We start from the raw sequence: 26,391 nt of genomic DNA, 5'->3' as shown, positions 1-26,391 counted from the left end.
TAGACAGCAAGGCCTAAGTTCAAACCTATCTCAGACACTAGCTTTTGTGACAACATTTAAATTACTTTCATAAAGGCTCAGTTTTCAAATGCATGTATGTATATAGATATATATGCATACATATACATACTCATGCATATATACATACTCATATGCACACACATATACACATGCACATATGCCTTGTACACAATCAAAGGATTGTGAAGAAAATGACTGTAAAAACAAGGACTCCAACATACCCAGGAAGGCCTGCTATACAGGTTCTTAGATCTGCATTACTAAAAAGAAAACACCTTTTGAGGGGTCAACTATCACTTTAATCAAGCACATATATCATTCACTTAGTTCCAGGGAAAAAGTCAGCACCCTTGAACTTTAGAGAAAATACAGATAAATAAAAAATCTATAGACAGGGCTTCCAGCTGCCTAACCACAAGCAATAGATACATCACAGATCAACGGACAGATAACTGCCTGACCATACATACATAGTTACCAGAGAAAAAAGTACCAATATCTGGGTTTTTTGGGGGGGTACAGGGCAAAAGGGGAGGCACTCTGCTGTGACTGCACCGAGTCTCTTCTGAACAAGAGCTTCCAATGAATAAATCCCAAAGTAAAACCTCACCTCAACTTCTTTACACATTTTTCAGAGCCAGAGGGCATCACAACCCTAGAAAACCAGTGCCTCACTAGAAAATTATAAAAAAGTGTGGGCCTCCCCTACTCAAGCTTTCCTTAATGGGCAGGATGGGTGGGGAAGATCTTTAAACTCTCATAGTTATCATCATAATGACTTGTAAATCTTAAAGTGACATGTTGACTATTAGAGATTTTTGATTGTTTTGAAATGGGAGGGAGGAGTGTTTACTGCTACTGCTGCTACGGCTGCTATTATCCTTGTTGCTTTCAATATTTCATTAGCATAGGGAAGTTACATTGTGGAAATTACTTCATGGCAACCTCTCACTAACGTATAATCTTCAAGACTTATTTAGGACCATGAGGGATTAAATGACTTGACCATAGTCACACAGCTAGGGTACATCAGGGACAAGGATTTAATCCAAATAGATGTTCCAGAATACAAAACTCTGCCACACTGCCTCACCAACTGTTGATAACCAATAGGGAATGTTCAAAGAACCATTACATACAGATGCTAAAGAATGAATTATATTTACAATGCTGAAGTGTGTTTCTATATTATGTTTTAGAATATGATGAGTTCTTGGAAGTTGCCTGACTCCATCATTTTATAGAGGAGTTAGTTGAGTTCTAGATCAGTTATATCAGTGGTGTTAAAATCAAATAGAAATATATACCTGTGGCAATATTGACTTAGAAAACCACAAAATAATTTTATGTATGTTGTATTGTATTGCTATTTATTTTGAAACACGTTTCCCAATTACCTTTTAATCTGGTTCTGATAGAACTTCTGTGAACTTCATGTGTCTGGCAGGCAAATGTTTGATACCTCTGAGTTCAATGATTTCTTCAAAGTTATAAAGGATTCATACCCACGTTCTCTGACTCAAAATCCAACACCAAATTCTTACATGATGATTATCCTACAACAGCCAAAGGACATTAGGTCACACAATTGTTCTTTGCCAGTTGATCATGAAAATATATAACATTAAAAGAAATGGAAAAAGAGATTTACTGGGTCAGCTTTAATTATTTAATTAAATTAATTTAGGCAGCTTTAATTATTTAAATTCTGTAGACTCTAATAAAAGTTTCTCTTTGGATAAGAGTAGTGAAAGCAAACCCTATAAGCATCACTGTAATCGTGTTGGGTAGAGAAAACTCATTAAATCAATCATTTTGTAGTATCTCAAGAATCCTTGATTTAGGTGTCCTCATTGATCAACCAGAATTTCATCTCTAATGTCATTTCTAGTGATGATAGAAGACAGATGAAAACTTCTGAAGACCTTATGGAAATCCTGAATAATTACTGAGACTGCAGCTGGAAATACTAAAATTTATCTCTGGATAATATGACAGCATAAATCATGAGGTCCAAAAGAACATTAATTAATGGCTGTTAATTGTGCAGGAAATCACTGCAGCTGACAATGTGAATCTTCAAAGGAATGCATTTTGATCTCTTTTGCTGTGGAAAATACCACCGGGAAATAAAGTATTCATAATTGATATTTCTAATAATTTAACGGAAAAATGACTGTCTCATTTCTGAATGGAAAGTTAAAAATGAAGCCTTCTTTCTCAAGTCTCCACAGAGACAGCTATAGCCGAGTGTTTCATATGATCCCATAGCCTGGCCATCATTGAAATTTGCCATATGTATGCATTCGTTCATGCACTGTGTGTGTGTGTGTGTGTGTGTGTGTGTGTGTGTGTGTGAGAGAGAGAGAGAGAGAGAGAGAGAGAGAGAGAGAGAGAGAGAGAGAAGGAGGGAGGGAGATTTTAAGCAATGGTAAAGGTAATAGCTCTTTTCAAATTAATGTTTGTTTTATTCTATTAAAATGCATTACTTCCATTTAATTTCATTCATTATTTATATTTCTCTCCAAGGTAGCACATTCCACCCATTTTCTATTATAAAATAGCACACATTCCTTGACAAAAGATGGCACCCTGAAACCCTGGCACCTAAGTATGAATTCTGTTTGGACACATAAAAATAGCAAATCACTTACATTCAAACTACTTTCTTTCTAAAGAAAATAGTCAAATCTATAACTATATGTAGCTAGTATTTATATACTACTCTAATTTTTTAAAATTTTATACTTAAATACAAAATGAGAAAAGAAAAAATGTCATACACACAGCAGACCATACGAATGGATTCTATATATAAAAGAATACATTTCCATTTCAAGAAATCTATATAATAAATACTGCACACTGTTTTCATAGCTGCCCTACTATTCCTTATTTCCTTGTTGGTTTTCAGTTGTTCTCTGCTGGATACTTTTTATTTTGCTTTTTTTTTTTCTCCTCCCTTCCCCCACCTCTACCTTAAAGAAGTCAATAATTAAACACACACACACACACACACACACACACAAACACGTGCACAGATATCTATAAACATAGACATATATATTTACACATATATGTATGACTGTACTATGTTTATTGCCTCCTATCATCTATTTTTATCTATTTTTTGAAGAGGTATAGCATCTTCCTTCATAGGTCCAAGTCTTTCCTTCCTGGATTCAAGTAGCATCTTCCTTCCTAGGATTTTTTAGATTAATCTGGGTATTTTTAGTAGTCAGAATGACTTCATTTCTCAAAGTTGTTCTTAAAACAGTATTACTGTTTCTGTGTGCAGTGTTCTCTTGGTTTTTCTCACTTCACTCTTCATTATTTGATGGAGGTCTCTCCGTGCTTTTCTACAATCATTGAGTTCATCATTTCTTATAGCAGAGTAATATTCCATCATGAACATATACCAAAATTTGTTTAACCATTCCTCAATTGGTAGGCATGCCCACAATTTCTAATTCTCTGCCACCACAAAGAGAGTTGCTATAAATATTAAGAAACATGCAAGTTCTCTTCTCTCTTCCCTAATCCTCTTTGGAAACAGATCTAGTAGTAGTATGGCTGAGTCACAGATCAACAGAGAGATCCAACTGTTTGACTATTACATACATACAATTACCAGAGAAAGAAGAACCATAATCTTGATTTTGAAAGCTCAAGGGGAGGGGCACCACCCAGAGTCTGATCTGGCACATGAGTCTTCTCCTAAGCCACCAAAAACAAAACCTCACCTCAGAATATATATGTATATATGTATGTATGTATGTATGTATGTATGTATGTACGTATGTATGTATCTGTGGCCCTAATGGGCAGGGAAAGTCTTTCATTAACATAAATCTCATTAACATTGCAACATGTACATTGACTTTCTCTTTGTAAATGGTGTAAAATTACATCTTTATGCTTGTCAAACACTAGGTAACTAGATTCTTTTGATTCTGTAGACCATACCTACTCTGTTCCGCTGATTTACCTTTCTATTTCAGTCACTTTTGATAATTACTGCTTTGTAATATAGTTTAATATCTAGTAGTGCTAAACATCCTTCCTTTTCATGTTTCCCCCATTAGTCCCTTTGATATTCTTAGTCTTTTGTTCTTTCAAATGAATTTTGTTATTTTTTTATCTAGCTCTTTAAAAGAATTTTTTTTTTGTAATTTACTTGGGATGTCATTGAATATATACATTAATTTTTGTCAAATTTTTATTATTATTATATTGTCCCTGCCTATCCATGAACAATTAATATTTCTCCATTTTGTTAAATTTGATTTAATTTGTGTACAAAGTTGTTGTTTTTTTTTTTATGGTTTTGATCATAAAGATCCTGGGGTTTTTTTTGGTAGGTGTATTCCCAGGCATTTTACACAGTCTAGAGTTATTTAAATGGGGTTTCTCTAGCTATCTCTATCTGCAGGTTCCTGTTGGTTGTATGTAGGAATACTGATGATTTATGTGAATTTACTTTGTATCCTGCTACTTTGTGGGAGTTATTAATTATTTCAATTCACTTTTAAGTTGACTTTTAGGATTTTCCAAGTTTATCATCATATCATCTATAAAAATAGAGAATTTTATTACCACATTCCCTATTCTGATTCCTTCTATTTCTTTTTCTTCTCTCATTGCTAAGATTTCCAATTCAATATTGAATAATATTGGTAACAGTAGGCATATTTGTTTCACACCTTATCTTACTGAGAAGCCTTCGAACTTATTCCCACTACAAATGATGCTCTAAGAGAATATGGACAGATCATACTACATAAGAATAGAAAGACACATTTGAGGGGAGGAGCCAAGATGGTGGAGTAGAAAGATACACATATGCTAGCTCCAAACCCACAGCCCATAAATTACCTGTAAAGAAGAACTCCCAACAAATTCTGGAGCACCAGAAGTCGCAGAACAATGGAGTGGAGGAGATTTCTGTTTCAGAGAGACCTGAAAAACCAACACGAAAGGTCTGTCATGCCCGGGACCCTGAGCAGAGCCCACCCCTGCCTTGGCCACACGGCACCAACAGGAGCAGATCCGAGCAGGCTTCAGGGACAGGATCTCCAGCTGCAGCACAGGTCCCTCCACCCACAGGCCCAAAAGGTACTGAGACAGTCTTTTTGGCTCGCCGAGAGGGGAGCGGGGTGTCTCCATAACTCAGGCACCCTCGGGAGGCAGCAGGGGCAGCAGCAGCAGACAGGGTCTCCCAAAGCAGGCAGGAGCTCAGATCCATTGTTGAAGGTCTCTGCATAAATCCCCTGAGGGAACTGAGCCCTGTGAGGTAGCCCTGCCCCTACCCAAGCAGCTGAATTTAATCTCATACTGAATAGCAAGCCCACCCTACCAAAGCCCTAAGGGTGGGAAGCAGCATTTGAATCTGAGACCCCAAGCACTGGCTGGGCAGATCTGGAGGCGAAGTGAGTGTGGAGAGGACACTCAGAAGTCAAGTCACTGGCTGGGAAAATGCCCAGAAAAGAGAAAAAAATACCATAGAAGGTTACTTTCTTGGTGAACAGATATCTCCTCCCTTCCTTTCAGATGAGGAAGAACAAGGCTTACCATGAGGGAAAGATACAGAAGTCAAGGCTTCTGTATCCCAAACATCCAGAATAAATATACAATGGGCTCAGGCCAAGGAAGAGCTCAAAAAGGATTTTGAAAGTCAAGTTAGAGAGGTGGAGGAAAAACTGGGAAAAGAAATGAGAGAGATGCAAGAAAAACATGAAAAGCAGGTCAACACTTTCCTAAAGGAGACCCAAAAAAAAGCTGAAGAAAATAACACCTTGAAAAATACACTAACTCAATTGGCAAAAGAGGTTCAAAAAGCCAATGAGGAGAAGAATGCTTTCAAAAGCAGAATTAGCCAAATGGAAAAGGAGATTCAAAAGCTCACTGAAGAAAATAGTTCTTTCAAAATTAGAATGGAACAGATGGAAGCTAATGATTTTATGAGAAACCAAGAAATCACAAAACAAAACCAAAAGAATGAAAAAATGGAAGATAATGTGAAATATCTCATTGGAAAAACAACTGACCTGGAAAATAGATCCAGGAGACACAATTTAAAAATTATGGGACTACCTGAAAGCCATGATCAAAAAAAGAGCCTAGACATCATCTTTCATGAAATTATAAAGGAAAACTGCCCTGAGATTCTAGAACCAGAGAGCAAAATAAGCATTCAAGGAATCCACCAATCACCACCTGAAAGAGATCCAAAAAAAGAGAAACTCCTAGGAACATTGTGGCCAAATTCCAGAGTCCCCTGGTCAAGGAGAAAATATTGCAAGCAGCTAGAGAGAAACAATTCAAGTGATGTGGAAATATAATCAGGAGAACACAAGATCTAGCAGCTTCTACATTAAGGGATCGAAGGGCATGGAATACGATATTCCAGAAGTCAAAGGAACTAGGTCTAAAACCAAGAATCACCTACCCAGCAAAACTGAGTATAATACTTCAGGGGAAAAATTGGTCTTTCAATGAAATTGGGGACTTTCAAGCATTCTTGATGAAAAGACCAGAGCTGAAAAGAAAATTTGACTTTCAAACACAAGAATGAAGAGAAGCATGAAAAGGTGAACAGCAAAGAGAAGTCATAAGGGACTTACTAAAGTTGAACTGTTTACATTCCTACATGGAAAGACAATATTTGTAACTCTTGAAACTTTTCAGTATCTGGGTAGTGGGTGGAATTACACACACACACACACACACACACACACACACAAACACACACAGAGCACAGAGTGCATTGAATAGTATGGGATCATATCTTAAAAAAATGAAATTAAGTGGTGAGAGAGAAATATATTGGGAGGAGAAAGGGAGAAATGGAATGGGGCAAATTATCTCTCATAAAAGAGGCAAGCAAAAGACTATTTAGAGGAGGGAAAAAGAGGGGAGGTGAGAGAAAAACATGGTGTACTCTCATCACATTCGACTAAAGGAAGGAATAAAATGCACACTCATTTTGGTATGAAAACCTATCTTACAATACAGGAAAGTGGGGGAGAAGGGGATAAGCAGGGGGGGGGGGATGATGAAAGGGAGGACAATGGGAAGAGGGACCAATTTGAAGTCAACACTCTTGGGGAAGGACAGGATCAAAAGAGAGAATAGAAGCAATGGGGGGCAGGATAAGATGGAGGGAAATATAGTTAGTCTTACACAACACAACTATTATGGAAGTCATTTGCAAAACTACACAGATATGGCCTATATTGAATTGCTTGCCTTCCAAAGGGAAGGGGTGGGGAGGGAGGGATGAAGAGAAGTTGGAACTCAGAGTTTTAGGAACAGCTGTTGAGTACTGTTCTTGCTACTAGGAAATAAGAAATACAGGTAAAGGGGTATAGAAAGTTATCTGGCCCTACAGGACAAAAGAGAAGATGGGGACAAGGGAAGGGAGGGATGATAGAAGAGAGAGCAGATTGGTGATAGGGGCAATTAGAATGCTCAGTGTTTTGGGGTGGGAGGAGGGGACAAATGGGGAGAAAATTTGGAACTCAAAATTTTGTGAAAATGAATGTTAAAAGTTAAATAAATAAATTAGAAAAATAAAAAAAAAAGACATTTGAAATATTAATGTTTTTTAGCCAAATGTTCTTAGATTACATACCCTTCACTGGTCCTACAGTCTTACAATCTATTTACAAGAATAATTTAATCTTAGAAGTGCTTTTAAAATAACATAATACCCAAACAGTAAACCATCTATTAAGTTATATAGTCTAACTAATGACAGAGCAAGAATCCCCTTTATAATTTCATCCACAAATGAATATCTAGCTTCTATTTTAAGACTTTTAATAACACAGAATTCACTATAACATGAAAGATGTTTTTCATTTTAGAATATCTGCAAACTCTCACATATTGAAAAGATTTAGCCTATGAATGACCATCCCCATCCCGAACATTTTGTTTTCCTTCTTCAAAATAAGCATCCGTTGTTCTAATCAATGCTTATATGGTTAAATAAAAGAATCTTTGTAGAATTTATTTAAATTCGATGCCGTGGTATCCACTGAATTCTTATTTACATAGGGAACTATATTACTATTAATGAAGTCTAAGATTAGACTATATTTTTCTTTTTCTTTTAGCTGCAATATAATACTATTGACTCATTTAGTTTTCAGTTTACTAAAATCTCCATATTTCTATGAAATAAACTGTTAAGTTAAGCCACACATTAAAAATATTTCATCTAGGTTAAAGTATTTAATTCCATGAGAGCAAACCTTTACATTTATCTGCACTGTATTTCATCTTTTAGCTTGATTTTGTCTCACTCTTTCTTTTGTATAATAATTCTGTCATTAGGCATTCCCTTAGCATCATCAAAAAAAGGAAATTATGCTAAACCAATTTTATTTCATGTTTCACTGTTAGGGAAATACTGTTTACAATTACCTGGATTTTTATTAAAGTGTTTGACACAGACTCTTAAATGATTTTTATTAAATAGATGGATATATTCAGGCTAAATAATGGTATGATTAGGCAGATGCAGAATTAGGTAAATGACCTGATACTAAAGAGCAAATGTTGATGTCAACTTGTAGGGAAGCTTCCATTGGAAAGCGACAGACCCTATGCTTGATACAATATCATTTAACATTTTAATCAATGATTTGAATGAAGGCAGATTTCAAGAGGATACAGAGTTAGAGGAATTGCCAACACACAGGGTATCAGAGTCAGAAGAGGAAAAAAAAATGACCTTAAAAGACTAAAATAATGAACTGAATCAAATAAAATACAGTCCAAAAACAGTAAATGTAGTCTTAACAGACAAACAAGCATATCAAATAGAGAGGTGGTATAAGGCAGAAAACTGTGGATTAAACTGTCACTTTTGATAAATGTTAACTGCACAACCCTTAACCTCTCAGTGCCCTGGGCAACTTTTTAAGACTAAAAGTTTCAGAAGAGTTGTCTGTCTGTATTGACTTCATTGTTGTCTTATTTTTACTGGATTTTCCCTGTATCAGTATACGTGGGCCTCAGCAAAATATGTGGGCTTGAAAATTCGGCTTCAAACACATTGAAGCACTCCTTCAGAAAAATCATAAAATCTTTGTCTAACTTCCCTTGAAAACAATTAAGTCCTCCCTATGGTTTTACTTCATTTTATTCAACATTTATTAAGCACAGGCTATATGCTGATGACATATAAGTTAAAACCACAATCTTCTGCTTCAAGAAGCCTATATACTGCTTGTGATTGTACTCTAAAACCCAATTTCCTTAAGAGTGCAATATGTCTGTTATTCTCCAATTTATCTCTCACTATCTCAAAGATACCTCCCAAGCTAGGAATCATTTCTGTTTTAGCAGTCATTTCCTCCTTATGGCCCAGAATCTTATTCAGAACACTGTTCTACTTAATCCTCTTGCCAACGTCTAAAAAAGATTGAAGTATCATCAAGGGAAGTCAATCATTTCTCAGATTCTCCACTTTTTTTGGTGAGAGTCATGCAGCTGATACACATCCTGCCTAATTACTATAGCTTGTTTCAATTACTACTCTTTTCATCTGGAATTCATCTTTCTATTCCTCTTTTTTATGCAAACATCAATAATATCTCTTTTACAACATTCCTTCTGTTTCTTCCCACACATTTCATTTTGGAAGGCAGTGTGGAGCAATAGAGAAGGTTCTGGCTTTTTAGTCTGTGAACTAGTATTTTAATCAGGAATGTAATGCAGCCAACTCATACCAGCTTGTTAGAGACAATTGTTAAATTTCTGGTGATGACATTCAAGTTTTAGAAATTGGAAATGCTACAAATTGGGGACTGAAATACAGTTTCATTGATTATTGAAAGTTAATAGCTGGAAAATACTAATAACTCGGTGTTAAGCTTACTTTTTTGTAGGGACAGTTGTTAAATATTTATCAGCACACCACTGATTTTAGTCCTGATTCTACTATGTACAATTTATGTGAGTGAAGGCAAAACATTAAAACTATCTGTAACTCAATTTCCTTACTTATACAATGAAAGGATTTCCTCTAATGACATCTTTCCACTCAAAATCTGTTATTGTCCATATTCTTGATGTGTCATATGATTCCACTATCACTTAAATATAAACTATTACTTTTTATCAAGAAATTACCTCTAGTTTGATAGTGATCAGTAGTAGTGGATAGAAAGACTTACCTGGAGTCAAGATGAACAGGCTTCCAAAATTCCTGCCCCTCACACATACTACTTATATCATTTGGGCAAGTCACTCAACTTTTTAATGCCCTAGGCATTGTACATGTCCTATCTCCTAGATGTGCTTGTACTCTAGGTTGAATAGATAGTGTCATGGAAACAATGAACATGAACTTGGGCAGACTTTGAGAGATGCTGGAGGATGGAAGAGCCTCACATGTTATGGTCCATGGGGTCATGAATAGTTGGATACAACTGAACAACTTAACAACTGCTCTTCACTTTCTATACTGTTGTCTCAGCTTCCATGGATTCAACTTTTACTTCTATGCAAATGATTAAGGGCTACCTACCTACCCTGTCTTTCTCCTGTGCTCTAGTCACACAGTACCTATTCCCTATTGAACTTTTAAAACTAGACATTCTAAAGGTACCTTAAGCATAAAATGAGTCAACATGGTACAGCAGAAAGAGCATTGGATTTTCGAATCAAAGAGGATTGGTTCAAATCCCAATTCAGTCACTTATCACCTTTGACCTTGGGCAATTTCTGCTCATTTTATAGATTCTAAGGTACTTGAGGAAAAGACATTGTCTTTGCCTTCCCAACATTTAGGCAGAGATTCCAACAAAGAGGAGGTACTCAATTAATACTTGTTGAACTTCATGAGATATTTATTTCACTAATTACCTCAATGAAAGAAGGAAAACCAGATTATTAAGGTCCCAGGTAATTGTCTATCCAGACACATTCCCTAGCAAGGTCAAAGATTTGAAGACTAAGAACTAAAGTCTCTAAAAGTTATTCATTCAAATTATCTAGTTTGCTATTTAGGTTTCAAATTAAAAGTACTTTTATTGGTACAGAATTATGGGATATGGTTGGCAGGAAAGAACTTGGCTCCTTTCACCACAATTCATATTGATTAAATAAAATTAGTCATCCTTCCTCACTCTGACAGAGTTTCTGTCCATTACATAAAGGAGTTGGTATTTTCAATTCTGACTGCAATCTACCATTAGTCACTCATAGGCAAAGTGAAGTGGAAAATTAAGCTAATTATTTAGATAATTCAGGCCAAAAGAATCATTTTGCATGAGATATCTAAATAATTGAGGGAAAAGTGACTTTTCCACTTTAATTATCCAGATAATTACCTTAATTTTTAACTTTGCTTACTAGATGCCTTGCATGCAAGTGATTAATAAACTTTAATAGAATGTGATATTCTTGGCTCCCCATATTTAGATATATACCATAAATCAAATCTTATACACTAATGCACATTACTTACAAGTGGTGAAAGGATTGTAATACATGGGCTAGTCTATAAGGCAGATTTTAGTTCTTCTTTGCAACAGTAGCTAAAATGATTTAACTGTATTTCTGAAAAATTCTTTCATTTTCAGAAATTTCTTTTCACTCTCAAATTAGGTTTCAATTATATTTAATGTCAACAAAGAGATAGCAATTCTTAATTTATTCTGGTCTATGGGATTTTCCTATTTGAATTTTAAGGCTACTTACAAATGGAATCACAGTCTCCTTCCTTGCTTTTTCCACCAAATGACCACTTAGCCTATGCCCTCCATCAATAAAAAATGAGCTATTTTTTACACTGCATGCTCAACTTAGCTACCTCTATTTTTGAATAAGTTTCAGAATGAATATGAATTATTAAATTCACTGTTCTTTATTCTTAGCTTATTCATACTTACACCTGTCCTTTTATCAAATGAAAGCAATATACTCTAAGTCATTGTTTTGTATCAAATTTCATTAAGTTTTTCCTCTTTCTTTATAATATGGCAGAAAGTGCCTGGCACAGAGAATATATATTGTCTTCCTGGGGCAGTTTAATCTCCAAGCTTTGTTTTACTGCATTAACAGTTGAAGAAAATCAGAACAACTTTGAAAATACTCTGATGTACTCAGCAGCTAAGCTTTATCAGATAAATATTCATGGCATACATAAAATGTTTGTTACATTAAATTTAATGTTCTGTTCTAACAAAATATAATGAAAGTCTAAGCTACTCAAAGAATAAAACAGTCAAATATATTCTACCATGAGACTCAAATGAGTTATTCAGCAATTTTTCATTGAATACTCATAGTTCCAGATTTAAAAATGAAAACAGCATATCAGTAATGTTGTCTTTTTCTTTTGTACATGATCCCTAAAGTAATTTGGAAGACACTATTTAAACAAATGGCAAGATTTGCATGGAAAAAGTGAATCATTCTTTGTCACGCATCAGTAACCTGATCTCATGACATTTCACTAAATTTGAGAATTAGAATAGACCATAGTGGCTATCTAGATCAAAATGAAACTGAAAAAGAATTCTTTCAGTCAATAAACACTAATTAAGTGCTTGCCATATGCCAGATGCTGGGCTAAGCCCTAGAGATACAAGGAAAGATAAAAACAGTTCCTGTTCTCAAGGAGTTCACAGTCCATTTATGGAGATAGCATGCAAACAACTATTTATGCCCAAACTACATACAAGTTAAATTTAAAATATTAAAAGGAAGAAGAATCTAAAATTATGGCTGTTTGGAGAAAGGATTTTGTAGAAGATGGGGTTTTAACTGGAAATTGAAAGAAGTCAGAGAAGCCAGATGGCAAAGATAAAGAAGAGCAGCATTCTATCCATGAGGGACAGCTAGTGAAAGTGTCCAGAGTTGGGAGATAGAATTGTGCGCAGAATAGAAAGTAAGACAATGGTAATGGATCCTTGGATACATCGCATAAAATATAAGATGATTGAAAAGGTAGGAGGGAGGCAGTGTATAGACTTTTGAACTCCAGAGGATCTTATGTTTTATCCTGAACTTTATAAGGAGCCACTAGTTTATAGACGGGCGTGTGTGTGTATGTGTGTGTGTGTGTGTGTGTGTGTGTGTGATTGTAACACATGGTCAGACTTGTGCTTTAGGAAGATCACTGAGAGATGAGTGAAGAATGGATTCTACTGGAGAAAGACTTGTGGCAGGGAGTCTATACATCAGTCTATTGTAACAATACAGACAAGAAGTAAAGAAGACCTGCTCCAGGGTAGTGGCAGCATCAGAGGAAAGAAGGGGATATATTTGAGAGGTGTTACAAAGACAAAAGTGACGGGCCTTAGAAACACATTGGATATGGGCTATGAGGTGGTGAGAGATACTGAGGAGTCAAGGTTGTGAGCCTGGGGAACCGGGAAGATGGTCATACCTTCTATAACAAATCAACCAATCAGAGAAGGTTTGGAGGGAAAGAAAATTCATTCAGTTTTGGACATCTTGAGCTTAAGATGGTTCTAATGGTCTATACAAATTTACTAGAAGCATTTGAGGACCATAAAGCAATTAATGTTCTGTAATTGTCATAGAGGGGCATGATCAGTTAAACTTACAGATTTGAAGGCTTCTGAACAACCCCCAGCACCCTTTTTCCTATTTCTTAATAAAAATGTGTTTTTCTGTACCCTCTGGGTCTTTGGCTTTACTGAGGTAGCCCAAGAGACCTACCTTATTAACATACCCTATGTGATAGCATACCCTAGTGATTAGTATCACTGCTAATAAACTATTCTTGCCATCACCTTTCCTCCCTCAAAAAAAAAAAAATACCAGTTTGCTTCAGTTTCATTTTACTCTGAACAGAATATATCCTCAGATAAAGATCTATGAACTAAGCTGAAATTCACTCTCCTTAGTGGCTACAAACGTTTGATAAATCCAGCACTTCAGAACTTTGCTACACATTCATTTGGTTTCTCTTAGTTTCATTCAAACAGACAAGGATATTCAGAAAGATTCCAGTCTATCAGAGATACAAAGTATCGTATCAAGATATGATCTCAGGGGAACATACAAAGACTCCATATTGATGCTTGCTCTTCATTCTTGAAGAGGACCAATGACATTACAGAGTGATAGCTGGACTTGTGCATGAATTAGATTTAAGTGAAGCAGAGATGCAAAAGTCACCAGCCTCACTCACTCTTCTAAAGTCATCAAAGTCCATTGGCAAGACAAAAAGTCAGGATGATTGAAAATAGTAGAATGCAGTATATACCTTGGTGTCTTCCATGTCTGACCAAGCTCTAAATGCTCCACAATGCTAGCTTCAGCTGCCTTCATGGCTCTTGGAGCAATTGATTCTCATCCCCCCCTATTCCACTGAGGAAAGTCTTCACGTGCTTGGGATAGACCCTCTCTCCCATTCCCCACCAACTCACTGAGGACCCATAGATTACCAGTCAACTTTGCTTAGCCTGGCTGCTGAGATAGTTTACTGGAGTATGGCTGCTGCACATGTTACAGCTTTCTGGAACCACAGGTGAGAGATGAGTGCCAAGTAGACACCAAAGGTGGATGAGCAGCTATGAAAAGGACTTAGCAAGCCTTCACATCATGGGGCTGTTCTCCTAGAACATCCCATACAAGGATTCAAAATACAAAGGAAATGAATTCAGTCACTTAATATTGTAAGTCAGAATTCCATGAGAAATTAAAACTAAACATGACTTTCTCTAGTGCTTTTTTTTCTCCCCAAAGATAAGGCGATAAAATAACTCTCTAAAAGAAAGAATTTTCTTTAGGTAAAACTGAAGGTACTAGTTATTAATTGCATATGGAACATGTGTGGCTATTCTGTGACTGTGCAGATTGACCATAAATATCCTAACTCAAAGTTAGCAATATTCCCTTTTACCCCTTTATCTCCAACCCACCACTACCAGAAGATGAAAGGGCACACTTAGGTGTTATAGATGGTACCCAATGTATCTGTCATCTACCCACTCACAACAAATATACTATCTATTTCAGAGGGTAGTTGAAAGGAAAATATTTTGGAAACTAGAAAAAAAGCTTCTATATAAATTTCAGCTTAATGTGCATAAGGCATTATCAGCTGGTATCTTGACTCCTCCTATAGTTCTACAGAACAACATACATAAGAAAATTCATATTGTTTGGGTTATAAGAAAAAGGCTGTCTAGTTTTATAAGAATAAATGTTCTTGGAATTTACGGATAGACCTCAGTCTATGAGGCTTAGAATGAGTTTAACTCATTCATTTGTTAGATCAGAAAAAAGTCCCAGAATATTGATTTACCCAATATTATATAGCTACAAAAATAACTGAGTTCTAGTTATGACCTAATCTGCCTAGGAAAGAGGTGATCCTAAGCTCCCAAAACCTTTATCAGTAGAGTATTGCACAGAGGTGTCAAATAAGTGGCCCACATCCCTGTATAACTCAACAGATTAAAAATATTTAACAAACAGAATAAAAGTACAAAGAAACATAGTGTTACATTTTAAAACTAAGTGAATAGGCAGTCCTCAGGCATCCTTATGTATATAGTTTAGTGACTCCTGTTTGTATTTGAATTTTATACCACTGCCCTCAAAGGTCCCAGCTTCAAACAGACCTGATAAAAATTAGAAGAAACAGTTAATTAAAAATTCTAGAATCCTTGGGCTATAAAGGATCCCTACTATTCATTAGATTTTGACTTCTGCCTGAAAGAAATTGTCAGTTTAAATTGTTCCATTAAGAGTAGCATTGCTTTTACTTCAAAAATCTCCAGGGAAAGAAACTACACTGTGTCATTTAGCAAATCATTCCTACTCCTACAGAATCAACTACAATGCAAGGCAGTATGTGATATTGTTTTGAGTGACTAAAAGAAAAAAGACAGTACTGTGTTTTCCTCATTTGTAATTTTTCATCTAAATCATAGCCTATACCCATGTGTAGCCCTCAAGGATTTGTCATGAGTCCTCTTTTCTGACCTCATCACATTCCATGTATATTATTTCCATCCTGGAGTTTTTCTTAGCAGCAGGGATCTCCTTGCCCTAGAACATCCATCCATCCTTGTTGAGTTTACAACATGGACCATCCTCCCTAGTAAGTTCTTTCCCCTTCTGCATTTGTGGGATCCTCCTAAAATCTCCATTTTGTGAAGGGAGCCAGGTTTCCCTTCATTCTCCTCCTAACCATGTTCCTGGTTTCAAGATTTCAAAACCAGGCCCCAAGGCTGGGTACTTCAATCTCCTCACTCCCTTCAAGTTTTTTCTCTTTTGCGTATTGTCTTCTTACATAAGTATATAAGCTCCCTGAGGGCATGGGCTTTCTTTCTGCATGTATTTGTACCCTCAGCACTTATAGCAATGTCTAGCACATAGTAAGTTATTTGATAAATGTTTATTTTCTTCCTTCTGTCCCAGCTTCCTTACTTCCTTTTTTCCTTCCTTCAGTCCTTTCTTCCTTCTTCCTTCATGGTTCCTTGTTTCCTTCCTGTTGTTGTGTTTTTTCACTCATATACAACTCTCCATAGCTCTATTTGGGATTTTCTTGGCAAAGATACTGGAGTGGTTTGCCTTTTCCTTCTCCAGCTCATTTTACAGATGAGGAAACTGAAGTAAACAAGGTTAAGTGACTTGCCCAGGGTCACACAACTAGTAAGTGTCTGAGAAAGCATGGAACCCAGGTCTTTCTGATTCCAGGGCAGCTGTATTTTCCACTGCACTGCTTAGCTGGCCTTCCTTTCTAAGTTCCTCCATATGGCCAATACATCACCAAAAATTTGTCTTTTCTGTCTTCATATCTTGTATTGATAATGCATTTTTTGTTTTAATATAATCAAGTGCCTCTGATTGAATAATGTGATTAAAGAGGATCTTTCCCACCCATTAATGGACCTGGGAAGGTTTGTAGGAAGGCCTACACCTTCTGTAGTGTTTCTAATGAGTCACTATTTCTCTAGGGTTGTGATGCCTTCTGGCTCTAAAAAATGTATAAATACTCTGAGAGTGAGGTTTTACTTTGGGGCTTACTGACTGGAAATGTTTTGTTTGGGCAGATGAGACAATGAGAAGCCACTAAGGAACCCCCAGTTTTGAAAACCCAGATGTTGGTGCTTCTCTCTCTGGTAACTATGTATGTAATGGTCAGATGGTTGGATCTGTCTCTTGATCTATGATGTATGTTTTGCTTATGTCAGGCAGTTGGAAGCACTATCTATTAAACTATATTTCTCTGTATTTTCTTTGAAGTTCAGGGTGCTGACTTTTTCCCCTGAACTAAGTGAATGATATATGTACTTGATTAAAGTGATTGCTAACCCCTCAAAAGTCACCTTTCCTTTTAAGAAAGCAGACCCAAACAACCTGTGATAGCAGGCCTCCCTTTCTATGTCAGGGTGATTACTGTTACATATCTCTCCTGTATTCCCTTTTCTCCACTCTTGTAGCTATAACCCTAGTTCAGGCATCTAGCCTACCACACGATTGTAATTGCCTTTTAGCTAGTCTTTCTGTATCAATTGTCTCATTCTATTAATTCATCCACCACTCAGATGCCAAGATGATGTGTTTTTGTTTTTTTCTATAACGTAGATTTAATCATATTGCTCCGCTGCTTATTGGGCTCCCATGGTTCCCAGTTACCCCCAAGATCAAATAAAGTTTTCTGATTGGCTTTTTCAGCTCTTCATGCCATCCCCCCTTCCTACCTTCCTTTCTTTTCTTTGAGCACTTTGCAATCTATCGACACTGGCTCACTTGTAGTTCCTCAAATATGACACCTCTGTTTTCAATCTCAGTATTTTTGCAATAGTCTTTTGCCCTATCTGGAAGACTCTGCCTCCTCACTTGTGTCTCATAGTTTTCCTGGCTTCTTTCAACACTTCACTCAAATCCCACTTTCTACAAGTATATTCCTTTCAGACTTTCCTCCCTTGGCTTCTAATGTCTTCCCCTTTCAGAGATGACTATGATCTATTTCTGTTTACCTAGTCAATTACATATTGTTTTTTTCCCATTAGAATGCATGTTCTGTGAGAGCAAGGACTCTCTCCTCTTCCCGCCTACCCCCTTTTATCCTTCGTACTTGCCACAGTACCTGACTTGTAGTAAGTGCTTATTAAATGCTTGCTGACTGACTATATTAAAAAAGGGAAATATAGAATTAATAGAATAAGGTTAATGTAGGATTGAGAGAACACAAGAGGCATAGGAATATATGAAGAAGCAAATGTAAAAGTGAGACAAGAAGGCCAAGTATAGTGTTGAGGCAAGAAAGACAGGATAGAAATAAGGCAAGTAGATTTCTAGAGGACAATAAAATTCACTCTCTCCCAAATAGATCTTATCACTTTCATCACTGGACTTAGAGGTCAGTTTTCCTGTTTCCTAATAAGTTCAGTACTGAGCCTACAGTATTCTCTACCACATCCCCTGCCACTGAGAGGCAATCTTGAAATACCCAGAGGTCTCATTTTCTCAGTGTCCTCTACTCCCATGACCTCTATCTGCAATCCACCTCTGCCACTCAAAGACTGCTCTGCCCGACCTTGGACCACTTCCCCACCTTCCCACCCTTACTTCACTTAATTTGCCCTTGATGCTAGAATTTCTAGTTATTGCTCCACTGATGCATGAACAGATTCAAGTGTCTTACAGTTTATAACAGGTCCAAGTATCTTGCTGTTTAATTTCTGTGAAGACGCAATGAAACAACCAAAAAAAAGTGTGTCCATTGCTTTGCTTTTCACTTCTCTTCTATCAATGACCTTTCAGTGGTTCCTCAAATGCTCTAATGACTCTTCAGTTTCTTAGAAACCTGCCTGTTAATATTTGTCACACTTGAGCAGGGTCAGAATCATCTTTGTTTCACTAATATCCACTAAATACAAATGACGCTAAAGGTAGTGCCCCACCTGAAAGAAGGAAATTCCCAAGACAGAGCAAAAAGTATTGTTTTTAGTTAACTCCTTCATGGATAATAGAGCCCCCAGTCTTACCAAAAGAGAGATGTGTAACCATATAACAATTGTTTTGTTTACTGATTTATGTACTTCTTTTCCTGAGGCTGATAGATGATAGATAATGAAACTATATCCATTAAAAAAAATCTCTAAGAATTTGCAGAAGCAGGAAGCAAATCATAGTTTCTAATTAAAGGCAGCCTATATTGGGAGAACATGCTTGTCAATTATATATTAATCACATTTGTCAATTATGTATTAAGTCCATTATAAAACATTCGATTCATGTAATAGTCCTTGAAAAATAAGAGGTGATATTATTCCTCTTTTGTGTATGTTCATTCTTCATTGCTGAAGAAGACCATGCCATCAGAGAAATGATGACATGACTTGCACTTGACTTTGTTTTGAGTGAGGGAGGGCTGTGCAGGTCACCAGCCTCACTTCTCCTCCAGAGTCATATGGATCCAGTGACCAGATATTCATCAGGATAACTGGAGATGACCCAGGATGAAGCAATTGGGGTTAAGTGACTTGTCCAAGGTCACACAGCTAGTGAGTGTCAAGTGTCTGAGGTGAAATTCGATCTCAGTTCTGCCTGACTCCTGCACTGGTGGTCTATCCACCGTACTACCTAGCTGCCCCAATTATTCCTATTTAAAGATGCAGAAACTGAGGATCAGAAAATTTAACTGACTTACTTACAGTCACACAGTTAATATACACTGGAAGTGGAATTTAATTTCAGGATTCTCCTGATTCCAGATCCAAGGGGTTTTCATTTCTCCTTATTACATCTCAAGATAATAACATAATCTATACAAAGCAAAAGACAGCTAGACATGTGAAATCAAGTGACCTATATAAAAATACTTTGTAAAAAAATATAATAGTACATCTTAGAAAGATTGAAATTCGTAAAACAAGCAAGAAGTTGCACCTGGTAGAGAACACAACACAATTCCAGGCAAGTTTATTTAAGCCATATGTTGACAGACAGACCTGTAGCAATGATCTTTAATCTATTTCTACTATTTTGTTAGTATATAACATGAGTAGAGTGAACCCCCCTTATTACGGTTCTTCCCATCTCTCACAAAGAGCTTGTAGATATCTGCTATCTGAGCTAGCTCATTCATTCCAAACCAACTTCATGCTAGCAGACCTACGTTCTGAAAAAAGGACTATTACCACAAAGTTACACTCAAACTCTCTTTAGAGTCATAAGAGTAACTATGTTGTGGTGTAATGCACTCCCTTTTACTTATCATGTTGAGGCAGCTGGGCCGTACAGTGGTTAGAGCACCAAGCCTAGAGTCAAGAAGACGAGTTCAAATTTGGTCTCAGACACTTATTAGATGTATGACCCTGGGCAAGTTACTTAACCCCTATTTGCCTCAGTTTCCTCATCTGTAAAATGAGCTAGATGCAGAAATGGCAAATCACTCCAGTATCTTTGCCAAGAAAATCTCAAAAGGGGTCATAAAGAGTTAGACATGACTGAAAATGACATACACAAAAATTTGCTACTTTAGTTCTCTAGACACCTCCCCCTTCTATTTATGCAAAACCAGTCAGTAACAATGATTACTCATTGAGCTCTTAAACATAACCATTCATTTAAAATAAAACAAAATAAAAATATATTAACATCACTGGTAAAACAAGTGCATGAGTAATAAAGACATCAGAATACACATATAAAACCAGGTTACACACTCCCATAAACGCAGGTAAAGTGGGCACACAGAGACGTAGCAGGAAAACACATTAGCAAGTGAAATTCATGTGCTTGGAGTAACTGAAAATTCTGGAATTCCGGATTTGCTGTCATTGGTTCATTTAGGAACAATGGTTAATTGATTCTTACTATTCTGGAAATATTATCTTCTACTTTACCAATGAAACTTTTATTAGCTCTTTTAACCCTTATAATCAACCTTAGAAGGATCCTCAGAAAGTGTTGTACTCTAAATATAGCTAGTAGTGTTCTTTAAAGGCAGGAAACTATAAAACTTACCAACCTTCCTTTTTCTTCCCATTAACAGAAACCCAGATAGCTCCTTATTCATTAGGATTCTATATTCAGTTAGATCTCTTTTGCTATGCTACAAAGCAGCTTCAAAACCTGTCTTCTTTTTGCTATGACCTTGCCAGTAATGAAATGGTACCTTAAGTCTTCTTGATGAAATGTCTTTTCTTAGCTTTGGTATCTTCACTTGTCTTTTACAATTCTTCACTCTCTTCCTTTCCACTATGTTTTTTCATCCCTTCTCTACCCCCCTCACAAACTACTCACAAAGATTTAAATTGGAGCCTCTAGTTAGAGGTATTCTGGAACCTACTTGAATCAGTTCACTGTTGAATTTTCAATAGAAGCATTTACAGATCAGAAGTCAGCAAATCCTACAAATCAGGACCTGATTTATTGTTTCCTTGATTGTCACTACACTTAAGAAAATGGTGGAGAAATTGTTAATAATACAAGTTTAAACTTAAAAGTGTGTCATGCATACATATTTTTCAAAGATCTGATTGTTAAACATTGATCAGTACACCTCTGATTACAAGTAATAACTAACTTGGGGAACAATGCATAAATGTAAAATAGCCCCTTGTATCACAGATTTGAAACATTGGGCCAACCTATAATCTACAAAGTCAGTGAATTAGAAATGAACTATAACCTTACAAATAATTAACTTCCATGTCAAATTCTGGTATAATCTAGTGGGTAAAACAAAGAAATAGGAGATTATTCTTTAGAATATGAGTCAAACTAATTTTTATTTTCAATGTTTTGAACTATTGAGAAGACAATACAGCAGCAGTACAGGACTCATACTCCAATTGTTTGTTTGTTTATTTTAAATGGAATTCCTGGGACCACAGACTTTTATTATTGATTTGGAATTCAAATGACACATTGTTCTTCCTCTTCCATTACAATATGATTTATGTAATCAAGAATACATATTAACAAATGTACTATTTTTGATGAAAAGATAAAACTATCAACTACCTTTATTTTCTCCCAGAAATTCAGATCTCTACTCTTTTATTTTTTTCTAGATCTGTCTCATGTCCTTCACACTTTCTGCATTGCAAATCAGAAAAATAAAGGAACCCACAAGTGAAAAGTGTTATAAAATTGATTCTGTGGAAAAGAGACTATTTACATGCAAAAGAGGATACTCTTAACTGCATGACTTTGAGCTTGCTTTCCCACACTATCTTGCATGTTTGGAGTGTAAACAATTTGTGGATAATGGAGATATTTGAGTTATGTACCGCTTCTCTCATCAAGATTTAAAAGTTCATACTTGCACAATTTCTGAGTAAGTGCTGAAAGAGCTCTGAGGCAAGTGTAGCTGAGTTCCTTCAATCAAAACCGGAAATTAAAATATTCAAAAGGAAAAGTTCAGTGTGAATATACCGGTCATCATTTCATCTGGTACAACTATTTGAATACCTTCTTCCAAAATTAGCAATCAAGAATATATGTAAATTTGCATGCTTTCTCCACATACAAAAAACAGCAAGTAGATTGAGAAAGGGAAGCTGTGTCAAAAAGAGATCACACACACACACACACACACACACACACACACACTGAAAGAATCAAGTTGGGAAGTCTTATTCTTACTTAGTAACTTAGTTCCATTTTTAAATCCTGGAGGTATAATCCAAGGCAAGGAGGAAAAGTCCCTGGCAACCTTTCCTGTATAACATTCCTAAATCATCTGATCTATTCTTGAGTTTCTGTTTCTAGTTGCTCTCAGTGAACGAGCACATTAAGCATCTGGTATATAAAAGGCTGTCATTTTACCTTTACTTTAGAATCCTAGATCTATACATGGAAAGGGACTCAAATTACTGCAGGAAGACCTAGGTTCAAAGTTTGTTTGAGATTCTTAATAGCTATGTGAGCTTGGGCAAGTCACTTAACCTCTTTCTGTTGGTCTCAGTTTCCTTATCTATAAAATGGGGGAAATAATAGCACCCATGTACCAGGGTTAGTCTGAAATGAATGAGGTGAAATTGTAGTGCTTTGCACACCTTAATGTGATATATAAATTCCAGCTATTGTATGATAGTGGAGTGATTTGCCATTTCTGCCTCTAGCTCATTTTATAGAAGAGGAAGCTGAGGCAAACAGGGTTAAGTAACTTGCCCCTGGTCACATACCTAGCAAGTGTCTCAGGTGGAATTTTAACTCAGGTCTTCTTGACCCTAGGTCTAGTGTTTTATCTACTGTACTACATAGCTATATCAAAGTGGTAGGTGGGAGGAGACTTTAGAGGTCTTGTGAACTTACTACTCCTCTTCCTTGTTCATTGGGTGGCAAATAGCATATTTTTTCCTTCCTTACAATCCCTTAAACAAATTAAGGCATTAACTTTTTTCTTTCTTTTACCCTGATTAAAATACAAAATCATTTTCTAAACCTCTATACCTTTATAACCACATAATGGATAGGAATAAAAAATGAAAAATCCCACAACATTCACTATTGCTTATTACCTTTTTAAAATTGCATTTAATTTGACAAAGGAAAATTCCCAAATACGTGTTTTACAGGCATATGTCAAAACACTTCAGAAGGTACTGACAGAAATATATTTATTTGACAACCTTATAAAGAAATATCAAATCCAACACAAAATAGAAAATTATCTGCTCCCCAAAAGTGTTACCAGTGTCATAAAGAAGGACCAGAACAGAGTCTAAATCAAAGAAAAATGGTCAAAGAATTGGTAAGCTATATAAGCCATGACTAAAGAAGGGCATTTTGTTTTGCAATGCCATGGACATAGTGAATGAAAGGGAGCCATATGAGAGCATGTGTGTATTCTGTAAGTAGCAATAGCTTTTGATCTTTTATTTATGTTTTTAGAATTGAAAAATAACAACAGGGACTTAAAGGTATATGCATGGAAGCAGGCTATCTAGTGAACAGATTGCTAGTGTGTGTGTGTGTGTGTTTGTGTGTTCATGAGCAAAATTAAGCTTGCTTGGGGAGAACTGGATACAGTGGGGCAAAGGAAGCACTTACCAATTGTAAGAGTGCAAACTTCATGGCAGAAATTCCCAAACTTATAGTGCTAAGGCTTCTAGGTCATCATCTTTGGGTCAAGTGAATAGCAGCAAATGAACAAATTGTAGTGTAAGATTGTAATGGAATACAATTGTTCCATAAGAAATGGTGAGCGGGCAGATTTCATAAAAACATGGAAAGACTTGCATGAACTGATGCTGAGTGAAGTGAGCAAAACCAGGAGGACCCTGTACACAGTAATAGCAACACTGTGCCATGACTGTCTTTGTTAGATAGCTCTTTAGAGCAATACAGAGACCTAAAACAAATCCAAAAGACTCATGATGGAAAATGCTATCCACATGCAGAGAAAGAGCTATAGAGTCTGAATGCAGATCAAAGCAACCTTTCCCAGAGATCTGAGAAGATGGTGGACTAGGCCAGAAAATTCCAAACTCTCAAGATTTTCCCTCACAAAGATAATCTGGTACCCTAGGGCAAAGAAAGTGCTGGTAAAAATAAATACAAATAGGGGCACAACTGGGGTCTTTCCTGAACAATCTGAAAAGATCAGAAGAAAAATTCCAGGAGGAGGTTTGGCTCCAGTGAAGAGTAAATAACCTCCAGGCTAGGTTCCACTTTAACAACAATCTACAAGCCCTGTAGTTAGCTGGTTTGAGAGGCTGCCTCTGCCCCAGTCACAGGAACTTTTACCCCTGGAATAGTGAGGGGAGGTGGCCATCTGATCCTAGGAAGACTGAGGGAACTTCTGCTGACAGGGGATTCCTGACTCAACTGTGTGGTGAAGAGCAGTGCTGTGGGTGGTGGGAGATGAGAAGGAACCAACACAAACTCAGTGAGTGCAGAAGCAGTGGGGCAGAAAGCCTCTGGCTGTGGGTACTTACAGGAGGTTGGAGGTTTGACTTTGGTTAGAGGAGAGAACTGAAGGTCTGAGGCAAGAGGCATCATCCCTCATACCCTAGGGCTAGAGGTGATTACAAGAATTAAGCTATTACCACAAAAAAAAAAAGAAAAGAAAAGAAAAAAAGAAATGCATGATCAAGGGAGAAAGAATCCAACCACAGAAAGCTAGAGTAACGTCAAATGGTCACCTGCCCAAAAAGAATTCATAAAATGCCTTAAAAAAGACTATAAAACTCAAATGACAGCGACAGAGAAAAAACTAAAATAAAAAAATAAGAATAATCCAAGAAAAACAAGAAGATTGTGAAAGGAAAGTCAACCAATTAGAAAAGGAGATCTGGAACCCTATAGAAGAAAATAGAAGCTTGAAAATCAGAATTGGGCAAGGTGAAGCCAATGAAATTATAAGAAATAAACAAAATATGAATAAGAAAAAATAGAAGAGAAAATGAAACAGGAAAACAGATCAGAAAAACAACAGATTTGGAGAGTAAATCAAGAAGAGAAAACATAAAAATAATCAGACTAACAGAAAATTATGACAAAAGAGAACCTTGATACAATAATATAAGAAATAATTGAAGAAAATTGTCCTGAAGCATTAGAACAAGGGGGGAAAGTACAAATAGAAAAAAAAAATCCATTGATCACCACTTAAAAGAGATCCTATGAGGAAAGACTCATAGGAATATCATAGTCAATTTCCAAAACTCCCAGTTCAAGGATAAAATATTAAAAGCATAAAGACTAAAACAATGTCAATATGACATTGCCACAATTAGAATCACACAAGGTCAACGAGTGGAGATATTAAAAAAAACTGCAGGTTTTAGGACACTATATATGGAAGAGTAAAAGAAATGGGGTTCTGGCCAAAAATATCATACCCAGCAGCATTAAGCATAATCCCGAATGAAAAACAATGGACATTTGATCAACTATCAGACTTTCAAGACTTTGTTAAAAGAACAACAACAACAACAACAACCTGAACTTATTAGAAGATTTGACACACAAGAGTCAAGAGATATATAAGGTGCATACCAAAGACTGATTGTAAGAGATTCAATAAGGACAGACCATTTACTTTTTACATACATACAACATATGTCTAAGCTTCTTACAATAATTGGGTAGTTCATAAGAAAGACTGGGATAAACTTTAGTATGATATAAATTTAAAAAGTAAAAACATTTAAGAATAGCTACAAATAGTAACTAATAAAAAATGTGGTGCAAGAGGAGAATCAATACAGAGGAGGGCTGCTAGTTCTGGTAACCTACTTTAATCAGGATAGTGTCTAAGAGGGAACAATACATATATATACACACACACATATATTTAGAAGAGTATGAAAGTCTTCTAAATTCAGGAAAAAAAAGGGGACAAGTTGGGGCTAGAGGACAAGGGGGAGATCTTCAGAGGGGAGGGTGAGGGAATAGATAAAA

Source organism: Notamacropus eugenii, chromosome 2 (assembly GCF_028372415.1).
Source record: "Notamacropus eugenii isolate mMacEug1 chromosome 2, mMacEug1.pri_v2, whole genome shotgun sequence".
NCBI classification, from domain to species: Eukaryota; Metazoa; Chordata; class Mammalia; order Diprotodontia; family Macropodidae; genus Notamacropus; species Notamacropus eugenii.
This window is presented reverse-complemented; position numbering follows the sequence as displayed.